This window comes from Balaenoptera acutorostrata, chromosome 9 (assembly GCF_949987535.1).
Source record: "Balaenoptera acutorostrata chromosome 9, mBalAcu1.1, whole genome shotgun sequence".
NCBI classification, from domain to species: Eukaryota; Metazoa; Chordata; class Mammalia; order Artiodactyla; family Balaenopteridae; genus Balaenoptera; species Balaenoptera acutorostrata.
The window spans coordinates 57,386,294-57,399,115 of record NC_080072.1 but is presented as its reverse complement, the minus strand read 5'-3'; the positions used below and the strand labels follow the sequence as shown (position 1 = coordinate 57,399,115).

General features: G+C 39.9%; 1 protein-coding gene across 1 annotated transcript in view; it reads left to right on the top strand.

Annotated features, from left to right (window-relative positions):
• Window positions 1-12,822, top strand: part of RSF1 (remodeling and spacing factor 1) — a 180,944-nt gene that overhangs the window by 532 nt on the left and 167,590 nt on the right. The window lies entirely within an intron of this gene.

Below are 12,822 nucleotides of genomic sequence, written 5' to 3'. Positions count from 1 at the left end.
CCGCCGGGGCGCAGTTCCGCCCGGCCGGTCTTCTCCTCCCAGCCCCCGGGCTCTTGGGCAGTGGGGAGGCGGGGCGGAGGCCCCGTAGGGCCACTCCGCCCGACGCCCATTAGAGGTGGGGGCGTCGCGGGCTAGGTCTGGGCTGGGGGCGGGGAGGGGTCATTGTGCTGGTCGGCCGCCCCTGGGACTGCTATCCCGCGGCGGGGGCCGGGCCCCCCAATCCTTCTCCCTCTCGGTGGCGGGGGAAGGGGAGCGCAGGTTCCGGCCAGCTTTGCGCTTTTCTCCTCTACTCCTCCCTCACTCCCTCCCCTCCTCCCACCATCCTCGCTACCATCTCCGGGGAGGCTGGGCTCATCTTCTCGGGGCGCCCCTTTCTCTCCCTCCACCTGGGTGGGCGGGGGCCAGCGGACACTTCATCTCTCCCTCCCTCTAGTGGGAACTCCCCCGAGAGAGTCGGCTCTGGTCTCTTTTCCTTTCCCCTCCAGGGCTGGTTTAACCCCCCAAACTCCTTCCTCTGAGTCGGGAGGTTTGCTCCTCCTCCTTAGGAGGGGGTCCTCCTCCGTTCTCGCTTTGGGGGGCGAAGTCGGTTCAGCTTCTCCACTTTGGAGGGTAGAGGGTTAATTTCTCCTCCCCCCCATAGTTTTCCTCCTCCTCCCCACCTCCCCCCAAATAATAGAAGAGCATCTCCCCACTTTTCCAGTCCCTTCCCCCTTCATCCTGGCATAAGGCTTAGGGGAAGAAGAAGTCGCCCTCCCATTTGCAGGGTAGGGTGGGGTGGTTAGTATGTAGGGTGGAGGAGGGGCTCAGACGGAGGGGAAACAGTTGAAGAAGGTGCTTGTTGCTCATGTTTCTCTCTCTGGTGCCGCCGGTCTATTATTGGTGTTCGCAAGTGGTGCTCCTTCCACATAAGGCCACCGCGCGGCTTCAGGGCGCATGCTCTGCCCGGCCCCATTGAAACTTCCTGCTGGTGCTGCGGCGGCGGCGGCGGCGGCGGCGGCGGCGGCGGCGGCGGCTGGTGGTTCTTTTCGCTGGAGCATCTCCGCGCTGCGCCTGCTGCCTCCAACCCTCATTGAGCGCATCACTCACTCCCTATTTATTCCCGATCCATGCCTCTGCTTTCTGGCACATTTCTTTTTTCAGAGAAGGGATTTTTGTTGTACTCTGAGCATTGCCTTTATCTGGGAACAGCCCTTGGCTGGAGAAGAAACGTTTCCAAATAGGTCTTTTTTTTTTTCCCCCTTTTTGTCCGTATTAGGTGGCCACAGTGGACTGGGTATTGTGCAAAACAGATAGCTATTTCCTTTACAAGAAATCAGGGCCGCTCTTCAATTCTCCATGGAAATGGAGAAGTTTCTGTTAACAGAATATAATTACATAGCTAGGAAGAGCCCAAGTGTGAAGTTGTTCAAAATATTACGTATAGAGAAAATTATATTATGGTTACCAAAGACTCAAATTAATACAGCAGTTATGGTACAGGCATATATTTCTTCTTACCTGCCCAAATCTCGTCTACCATTCATAAACTGGCAAATAAAAGTTTATATAAAGACTTCCTGCAGAATTTCTTGAAAAGTTAAACTCCCCAGTATAGTAATTTCAATTACAATTTGATGACTATCAAATTGTATTTATATTTCTTTTACGGAAATGGTCATTATGAAGGAGAGTGCTTTATAAGTTACTTTTAGGATACCTTGGAAAATGATGGTAATGTATCTATAAGAGAGAAGTGTGGGAATTTGAGGAAAGGGATTGCTGGTAAATTGTTTTTAGAATGTATTTGGACCAAGTTGGAATGCAGGCATAAATTTTCTGTCATGGCATATTTTGGGTGGTATATAAGATTGCTTGCTTCTCCATTCCTTTTAAGTATTTTGGCCACTGCATTTGACTTCTGTTAGTAACAAGAAAAAATATCAGGGTCAGTCTAATACTTCATGTTACTTTTCTATCTAGGATTGAACGATGGGCGACTAGCTGAGTAAAAAATGAGAAGTAATACGAGTTGAGAGCTTATACAGTGGGTTCAGCCATGCATTACTGTTGGTATAGTTTCAACTATAATAATAGATCTTGTCATAAGGTGATCCAAGAATAATAATTAATGTTACACAGCTCAAGACCCTTGGCAAGTGAAAAGTCGCTGCAGGTGAAATTCTGCTACTGTGCAGGGAAAAGATTTTTAGGCCTTTGGTGATGGTTAACCTACTTGTAGTAGTTGATAATACTGCTTCAACTAAGAAGATTTGGACTGAGTCTTGGGGAAGGAGTTGTGGTGTACTAGAAAGAGTTAAGACATTGGTTTTAGTTGAACTAAATATTTTGCTGATAATCTCTGGACAGCTGAATCAACCTCTTGAATAGTGTAATAATATGTAGTTTGTAGGGGCAAATTACTTAATTTCTATGGACCTCAGTTTCTTGAGTAAATAGAGGTAATATCTGGGGATCAAATGAAATGTTTCAAAAATCGTTTCATAAACCAAGTACTTATAAATATTATTATTATTATTATTATTATTATTGGCCATGCCTCACTGCCTGCTGGATCTTAGTTCCCCGACCAGGGATTGAACCCTGACCCTGGTAGTGAAAGCGCCAAGTCCTAACCACTGGACCGCCAGGGAATTCCTTAAATATTCTTGTATTACAAATTTTATTAAAGATATTTGTGAGGTAGAAGACACAAAAGTACATTTGGAATGAAAATGTTAAATTCTTAGCATGTAGTGAGAAAGGAATTTAAGCACAGTATAATGTTGAGCTATTGTGCTCTTGGGGAAAAGTCTTTGTTATAATCAAAGGAGTTTTGCTCTATATACATTTTAGTATTTTTAAAAGGCAGTTCTTAGTGCCATTTAAATAATCCTATTTTATAAAACTTTTGGTTTTTCCTAGTGTGATTAGTCCTTAAAAGGTTTGTAAAGTATATTCTTCTGAGTTGCCAGTTAAATTCTTTTTTACCTAGACATTTATTGTTGTAGCTATATCGACACTATGACATCTTTGGAGAAGACTGTATTTCTCTATATTATCCTTGTTTGGGCCCTTTATGATCTTTCCCTTAAATTTTTGTTTATAAGTCTTAATTTGACATTATGGCTTCAGCTTCCTTCATCCCCTACAGTCTCAATTTTTAAATTTGGTTTTATAAACTACTTGTTTAGTCTTAAGGATATAAGCTACCATTTATTGAGCATTTACTATGTGCAAACATCATCTCCTTATTTCTTACAACTATTCCCTGAGGTTGGTACTATTATTCCTATTTGGCAGGCATAGAAACTAGGTTCAAGAGATTGATTCAGCTGTCCAGTGCCCAAGATTATACAGTTTTTGGTAGAATCTTAGATTTGTTATTGATATTAGTTAGAATAGGAAAAGAATGTGCCAACTGCAGGTATGTTTTATTCCCTCTCCCTCAGTCTACTGTAGCCCTCCCAATTCTGTGCTCTGTATGGACTTCCCCAGCTTCCTCTTGATGGGAGGTGGTTGATCAGGAGGTATGGCTGTAAACAAAAGTGGACATTGACTTTGTGGAATTACCAACATCCAAGGCTCCCAAGTATATTACCTCTCCTCCAGAGAGCATTCTTCTTCAAGAGGAAAATATACTTTTTCATTCTTTAAACATAGTCTTTGTATGGGTACTGATTGAGAAGTTATATGTATCTAATAACAGTCTATTAAGATAGTGTGTATGGATAAGGTTGAGTGAGTTATTGTATAGTATTAAACAAGTTGAATCATTAGTTTTTTGGTTTGGTTTTTTAATTTTAATTTTTAGAGTAATTTTAGGTTTGATTTGTGTTTTGCATTTTTAAATGAATTGAAGTTTAACTCTTGCGGTCAAAATGTCAAGTATAAAAGGATATACCTTATTTTTTTAACTGGACTTGTGATTGTAACTTAATATGTTCTCTTCTGTTGGTGATAATCGAATTGTGTGACAGCAGTTTTTAGGTTCATTCATAAAGTAGAAAGGTGACTTTACCATAACTAGAGTCACCATCTGTTGCTTTGAGCAAAAGATCTTACCAGGTACATGTGCCAGGAGTTGCATGGATCTACAGTGGTAGACTGTTGGTGGTAGCATTGCTGGAACCAGAACCTCGTTTGGCCGAAAATGTCTAGTTTTGGCTCTTCCACCTTTGAAAGAAGAAATATTCTTTAGACATTTATTAGAGGGAAGGAGAGAATGGTATTTCTTTTCCATCATTTTTGGTATATCACAGAGTTGAGGTAACCAAAAGTTATGGACGCTTGGAGGGAGGTTGTTGGCATTGTCCCAGAACTGGAGGTAATAGGGACAGGAGTTTTCTGGCTAAATTGGGCCTGTTAATGAAAAATGACTTTCTTCTTTTTTAAATTACTAAGAAGTTTGCCTTGAAATTTACCTGTGTTGTTAAATTCTCAGCTAGTAAGGAAGGTAAGCATTTATTAGCTACTTCATTTACTTAATTTGTATATTGAATATTTGCTAAATTCTAAGTACAGTAAACATTATGGTGATTATGTATTTTTTAAAATACCCTTTTTTTTTTTTTTTTTTTTGGCCATGTGGCTTGTGGGATTTTAGTTCCCGGACCAGGGATTGAAGCCAGGCCCTTGGCATTGAGAGCACAGAGTCCTAACCACTGGACCACCAGGGAATTCCCTACGGTGATTATTTTAAAAAGACATTAAACATGGGCCCTTCTTTTAAGGATTTCCTAATCTAGTAAGAAGTAGCAAGGCTGAGCTTGAGTTACTATCACCATTCAAATGCTTATTTTTTTCTCTGGGATTTTTTTTAATATATAAATTCATTTATGGTGCGTTGGGTCTTCATTACTGCACGCAGGCTTTCTCTAGTTGTGGAGAACAGGGGCTACTCTTTGTTGCAGTGAGTGGGCTTCTCATTGTGGTGGCTTCTCTTGTTGCGAAGCACAGGCTCTAGGCACACAGGCTTCAGTAGTTGTGGCACGTGGGCTCAGTTGTTGTGGCTCGCGGGCTCTAGAGCGCAGGCTCAGTAGTTGTGGTGCACGGGCTTAGTTGCTCCACGGCATGTGGGATCCTCCCGGACCAGGGATCGAACCCGTGTCCCCTGCATTGGCAGGCGGATTCTTAACCCCTGCACCAGCGGGGAAGTCCCCTCTCTGGGGATTTTTGTCAACTGGAGTTAGTAGTCTATGAATTCTAGTCTATAAGTTAATAGACTAAAATTATTTCTATGACAACTTTATGGTGGGATGTACAACTTCATACAGTGTGGGAAAGTAAGAACAATTCAGACCCAAAGTACATTTTAGCCTGAATCATGTATTCAAGGAAGGTATTTATGTGTGTTCCTGGATTTGAGAAAATTTCTTTGGCTCTCTACCTGATGGATATAGTCTTAACATAGTGTGCCTGGGTGATTTTGTTTTGTTTTTCTGTTTTTACTGTGTGGCAGATCCCATTACAAAGGGTATCAACGTGTTTTCTGTTTTCTTTTCATGTTAGAATTTTTGAAGTATCAAATACTGCTTGAGAGAGTAATGTGGGGCTTCATTTAAAAAAAAAAGATTGATTCTTTCAACAAATGTTAATTGATTACCTAATGTGTGCCAGGTACACTATACACTGGGGATACATTGGTGAGCAAGATAGATAAGATACTTGTCCTTATGGAGCTCATAGTTTAGCAGCAAAGATAGACAATGAAGCAGTGATTTTTAAAAAAAATGTTATTATATGGGCAAGTATACTGTACACTGTAGTGATACATATTTTTAGTGAACTTTGTTTTATAATTTGTTTAGCTTTGTATTTATCCTATCTGTATGCTTTTTTTCCTGTATTTGTACAAGTTTATCTTAATAATTTTCTGGATGGTGGGATTATAAGTTTTTATTTTTTCTTTGTATCATATTTTTTCACATTTCCTTTTCAATACTAATTATGTATCTCTTTGGTAATCACAAAAACAAATTATTTAAAAGTAGTCGTATACCAAGAAGTGAACTGGGTGAAAGTGGTCAAAAGGTACAGACTTCCAGTTATAAAATAAATAAGTGGTAGGGATATAATGTACAGCATGGTGACTATAGTTAATAATACTGCATTGTGTATTTGAAAGTTGCTGAGAGAATAAATCTCAAAAGTTCTCATCACAAGAAAAAAATTATAGCTATGTGGTGATGGATGTTAACTCATTGTGGTGATCATTTCACAATGTATACAAATATTGAATCATTTCGTACACCGGAAACTAATATGTCAATTATATCTCAAAAAAAAGAATTAAGAAAACTAGTTTTCAGGCTTCCCTGGTGGCGCAGTGGTTAAGAATCTGCCTGGCAATAGGGGAGACACGGGTTCGAGCCCTGGTCTGGGAGGATCCCACATGCCGCGGAGCGGCTAGGCCCGTGTGCCACAGCTACTGAGCCTCCACTCTAGAGCCCGGGAGCCACAACTACTGAGCCCATGTGCCACAACTGCTGAGGCCCACGCACCTAGAGCCGAGTGCTCTGCAACAAGACAAGCCACCGCAATGAGAGGTCCGCGCACCGCAACGAGGAGTGGCCCCCGCTCTCCGCAACTAGGGAAAGCCCGTGCGCAGCAACAAAGATCCAACACAGCCAAAAATAAAAACAAATAAATAAATAAAAATTAAAAAAAAAAGGTAAGAAAAATTCACTTAAAAAAAAAAAGAAAACTAGTTTTCTAAGAGGCTTTATAAAAGAAAAATTGAGTTGCTGCCTTATTTACTTTTAATCTTGAATTACCTTTCACCATGAATATTACCATCATCCACCCAAGTCACCCAGATCAGAAACCAAGGAGCCAACTTAGACCTCAGTCTCTCACATTCTTTGTTCCATGTCTTGAGTCTATTTCTTTATCCCATTTTATATTCAACCTCACTTTTCTATCATCATTACTACTCTGCTTTAGTCAAGCTGAACTGCTTGCAGGTCTCTGAAGGTATGAAAGGTTGTTTCACATCTTTATGCGTTTTCTTCATCCTTCTCCCTGAGTTGAATATTCTCTTTCCACCTTCCTTCCCTTGCCTGCTCACTGTACTCCTGCCCATCATTAATCTGCTCTTTAAGCACCAACTGCTCATGTGAAATTTTTCCTGCTTTCTCTGTCTCTCAAGTTAAATTAACCATTTCTGCCATTTTACCCCACAGTGTCCTGTGTAGATTTTATATCACAGTACTCATAACAGGGACTTCCCTGGTGGCGCAGTGGTTAAGAATCTGCCTGCCAATGCAGGGGACACGGGTTCAAGCCCTGGTCTGGGAAGATCCCACATGCTGTGGAGCAACTAAGCCCCCGAGCCACAACTACTGAAGCCCGCGCGCCTAGAGCCCTTGCTCTGCAACAAAGACAAGCCTCCTCAATGAGAAGCCTGCTCACAGCAATGAAGAGTAGCCCCCGCTCGCTGCAACTAGAGAAAGCCTGCGTGCAGCAACGAAGACCCAACGCAGCCAAAAATAAATAAATAAATAAATACTCATAACACTTTTTGCACTTATAGTCTAGCCTATGAGACTTTAATCTCCTTGAGGGCATGGGTAACGTTAATGAGACGAATAGTTTTTTCCCAATTTATTATAATGCCATGTTCTGTTCTAAAACTTCTTTTTAGAATTAAATCTTAGTTAAAGTTAACTTTTTAAAAAACTATTTTTAAAAATTTATTTTATTTATTTTTGGCTGCATTGGGTCTTTGTTGCTGCATGCGGGCTTTCTCTAGTTGTGGCGAGCAGGAGCTACTCTTCATTGCAGTGCGTGGGCTTCTCATTGCTTTGAGAGAGGAGGTGCATTGGGAATATAAAAGAGCAAATACCTAACTTTTCCCAGGGGATAGCATAACATCACTGTAGTCATTATGGAAATTTTGATGATTGAAGAGGAGATGGAAGAGCATTCCAGGTAATGAACAGCATGGGAAAAGGCATAGAAGTGTGAAATAATATGGTGTGTCTAGGAAATTGCAACCTAACTTTAGGCATTAGCTTTCCAAAAGATTTGTGGTTGAGGAACTTCAGACCAGGTGAGAAAATCAATTGGGACACATGAGTTATAAGCTCCTTAGAAATATATTCTTTTTCTTTAAAGCAAAAAAAAAAAAAAAGCACATGAAATAAAGGCAACCTGTCAATGACTTAGCTCCATAAAGAATTCATTTTGCTTTATTCACTTTGTTCCTAGCATAGTACTTAGCATATAGTAAATGCTCAAATGTTGGTTGAAAGAATAAATGTCACATATTTCAGGTTAATAATGATGGCTATTTTGATGTACTTTTAGTTTTTCTTTTTATCCTTTGCTTGCTAGAGATTTGTCATGGTGTAACTCTCCTTTTCATTTTGGGTATTGGTTATACAGATACGTACAGTTGACCCTTGAACAACAGGGGATTTAGGAATGCCCACCCTCAGTGTGGTGGAAAATCCACATATAACTTCACAGTCAGCCATCCGGCTGTCTCTGTATGGAGTTCCGCATTGGCAGATTCAACCAATTGCATATCACATAGTTAAACCAACTGTAGGTGGTGTGGTATTGTAGTGAATAAAATCTGTCTGTAAGTGGACCTATGCAGTTCAAACCCTTGTTGTTCAAGGGTCCACTGTACTACTAAATCCCCCTCTGTCCACTTGTTTTTTTTTTCTTTTTCTTTCTTCCTTTTCCTTCTTCCTTTCCTCCCTCCCTCCCTCCCTCCCTCCCTCCCTCCTTCCTTCCTTCCTTCCTTCCTTCCTTCCAACTTTCCTCCCAGGTCCTCTCCATCTTGGGTTTTATTATTACTATTATTATTATTTTTAAACTGGAAGTATACTTTTATTATTATTATTTTTTTAAATATATTTATTTATTTATTTATTTTGGCTGTGTTGGGTCTTCATTGCTGCACACGGGCTTTCTCTAGTTGTGGCGAGTGGGGGCTACTTTTCGTTGTGGCGTGTGGGCTTCTCATTGCAGTGGCTTCTCTTGTGGAGCATGGGCTCTAGGCGTGCGGGCTTCAGTAGTTGTGGCTTGCAGGCTCAGTAGTTGTGGCACGTGGGCTTAGTTGCTCCACGGCATGTGGGATCTTCCCGGACCACGGCATGAACCTGTGTCCCCTGCATTGGCAAACGGATTCCTAACCACTGCGCCACCAGGGAAGTCCTGGTTGTACCAGGTCTTAAGTGCATGCCAAAGCATATGTGTTAACTTCTGTCTTCTAAGCTTATTACTTTTTATAGGAATCCTCAGAGTATAGTTTTAAAATCCACTTTTTCTTTTACCTTTCTGAAGTCATCTCAGGGAAAAGTCATTATTACTTCTCTGCTAGTTACTTTTTAAATAAAAAAAAATTCTCAGCCCAGTTTCTCTGAATTGTTTTATATCATCTCCACCAGGGTAACTTGAAATTCTTATTTTTAAAACTAAAATTTTTTGAGTTGTTGAAAGGCAGTGGGCAGGCTTGAGAGTAGGGAAATCAGCTAGAGAATATAATATTATTGGTGAGATATGAATTGAGGCAGTGGCTGTGGGGAGTAAGAAAGGCTAGATCTGAGAAAGGTTTTGCAGTTAGAATTGATAAGGACTTAGTGGACGGATTAATGTGAAGGGTCTTTGAGTAAAAAGAATTTAGTATGATTCCCAGGTTTCTGGCTTAGAGAGTGGGTAATTAATAGTTTCATTACTGAGGAAAGAAATGGTTAAAAAGACCCAGGGTATATGTGGGAATGGTGTGATTCCCTATTTTTAAAAATTCAGAATTCTAATAACATATATGAGCACTATTTGAGGAACTAGCCATATTAATTTTATAGCTTACTAAAAACTTACTCTGAATAAACAGATAATGGCAGTATATCTTATTTTACAGCTGTTTTGTTTTTTGTGATTTATTGAAGTTGCTCTACATGTATGTGCTATACATATGTTAAATATACATTTAACATTTTGTTAAGGACAGTTTTATAGAGAGCCTAATTTATGTACTTAAGGTAACTAAAATTAGCTTTATTAAAATATCTTGGCATTGGTGCCCAATTGTATTCTCTTATAAGTAAAACTTTTTTTAACTGAGATATTCTGTCATTTTCATTTGCAAAAAAAATTTGTTGTAATTTTAGAGATTGCTATGTTCTGCTGGGTAAAGGTTTGTTGTTAGACATTCTGTTCCCCCCTCCCCACAAATAAAGAGATGGAACTTCGAATAAATTGAAATGCCACTCTAAATAAATAAATATGTTAAATATGTAGTGTGGATTGAGTCCATTATATAGATGAGAATACTTAAGTAAATGTATGTCCTTTGTGTGTGTTGATAGTTGATGAGTAATTCTTGATTAATCTTGAAAGATTCTTTAACAGAAATTTTGAGTTGAATTCCTTTTTAGGAGTGACTCTCCAACTATTACACATGCTATTAGACACCATGTGGTAACTCAAACCTGTATTGTTACCTGAGTTATAGTTTGTCTTGTCTCATGCCATTTAGTTAGTGAAAGATAGCTCCATCATCTTGAAAGAAAAATGTTACTATATATACTTCTTAAGCTAGAATTATCAATAATGTAAATAATTGTATCTACAAGGAAATTAATATTGGGAGATTTTTTCCATTTTTTTCTGAGGTTGATACTAGAGCACAGTAAGTTGCCTTTTTTATATTTTATTTAATTAATTTTTTAACATTTGTATTGGAGTATAATTGCTTTACAATGTTGTGTTAGTTTCTGCTGTGTAACAAAGTGAGTCAGCTATATGTATGCATATATCCCCATATCCCCTCCCTCTTGCGTCTCCCTGCCACACTCCCTATCCCACCCCTCTAGGTGGTCACAAAGCACTGAGCTGATCTCCCTGTGCTATGCAGCTGCTTCCCACTAGCTATTTTACATTTGGTAGTGTAGATGTCAATGCTACTCTCACTTCATACCAGCTTACCCTTCCCCCTCCCTGTGTCCTCAGTAAGTTGCTTTAATAACTCAAGCAATGTAAGAATCTTAACGGGCTTCCTCCCTGAGCCTGTCCCACACCCAACCTGCCATGTTTTAATTAGCTGGGGTTTTAGTTCCATATTGTCATTCTTTTTAAGAAAAATAATTAATTAATTTTTGGGCTGCATTGGGTCTTCATTGTTGCGTGTGGGCTTTCTCTAGTTACGGCGCGCAGGCTTCTCATTGCAGCACCTTCTCTTGTTGCGGAGCATGGGCTCTAGGTGCGTGGGCTCAGTAGCTCTGGGGCTCAGTAGCTGTGGTGCATGGGCTTAGTTGCTCCACGGCATGTGGGATCTTCCCGAACCAGGGCTTGAACCTATGTACCCTGCATTGGCACGTGGATTCTTAACCACTGCACCACCAGGGAAGTCTTTGTAATTCATTTATATTTATGTTTCTCAACAATTATTTAAATTAAACTGTATGTTTTACTAGTTTTTTTCACTCACCACTGTTTTTGATTACCACATTTTTCCTTTTAGATTCATTCTTTTGCTGTAGTACATTCTTTTTCAAACAGGATTTCTAAGAGGTGAATTTTGAGTTCTTGCATGTCTGAAAATATATTTATTTTGTTCTCTGTTCTGACTGCCCGTTTAGATTGAACACAGTATTCTAGTATTCACAAATAATTTCCCCCAGAGCTTTGATGATACTGCTTTTCTGTCTTCTAGGATCCACTGTTGCTGATGAGAAATCTGTCAGTCTGATTCTTTTCCTTTATGAGTTTCTTTCTCTTCCTGATTTTTATGATTTTTTTTTTCTTAATCCCCAGAGTTCTGAGATCTTTTAGGATGTGCTTTTTTCTTTCAATTTCCTTGCTTTTGCTTTTACTTTGTGTGTGTGTGTGTGTGTGTGTGTGTGTGTGTGTGTGTGAAAGCGCGGAGTCCTAACCACTGGAACGCCAGGGAATTCCCTTACTTTTACTTTTTAAGACGATAAAATTACAGATTTATTTGAAGTTCTCTGTATATTACTCCTGTTCTAATTCTCTTTCGTCTGTTCCCATAGGCAACCACTGTTCTGAATTTTGGAGTTTATTGTTCCCATAAACACTTCTATACTAAGAGTATATATTTATGTATCCATAAACAATACGTGGTATGGATTTATTTTTTTTTTTATACTTTTTTTTAATAAGTTTATTTGTTTTTGGCTGCATTGGGTCTTCGTTGTTGCATGCGGGCTTTCTCTAGTTGCGGTAAGTGAGGGCTACTATTTGTGGCCGTGTGCAGGCTTCTCATTGTGGTGGCTTCTCTTGTCGTGGAGCACTGGCTCTAGGCGTGCAGGCTTCAGTAGCTGTGGCACCTGGGCTTCAGTAGTTGTGGCTCGTGGGCTCTAGAGCGCAGGCTCAGTAGTTGTGGTGCACGGGCTTAGTTGCTCCGTGGCACGTGGGATCTTCCCACATCAGGGCTTGAACCCGTGTCCCCTGCATTGGCAGGTGGATTCTTAACCACTGCGCCACCAGGGAAGCCCTGGATTTATATGCTTTAAAACTTTATATATAATCAATATAACACTATATGCATTCCTCTACAGCTTCCTTTATTCCCTCTTAACACTATTTTTGAAACATATCCATGTTAATGCATTGCTGTTTTAGTTATTTACTTTTAACTGCTGTATGGTATTCTATTACATGAAAATACTGTAATTTAGTTTTTTTTAATTGGTGGATATTTAGGTTTGTTTTTGTGCTATTAAGAGTAATGTTGTAATGAATATTCTAGCAGCTTTGCCTAGAGGTAGAATTGCTGGGCTAAAGGGTATACAGTCATCCCTTGGTGTCTACGGGGGATTGTTTCCAGGACCCCCTTGTATACCAAAATCCGAGGATGCTCAAGTCCTTTAT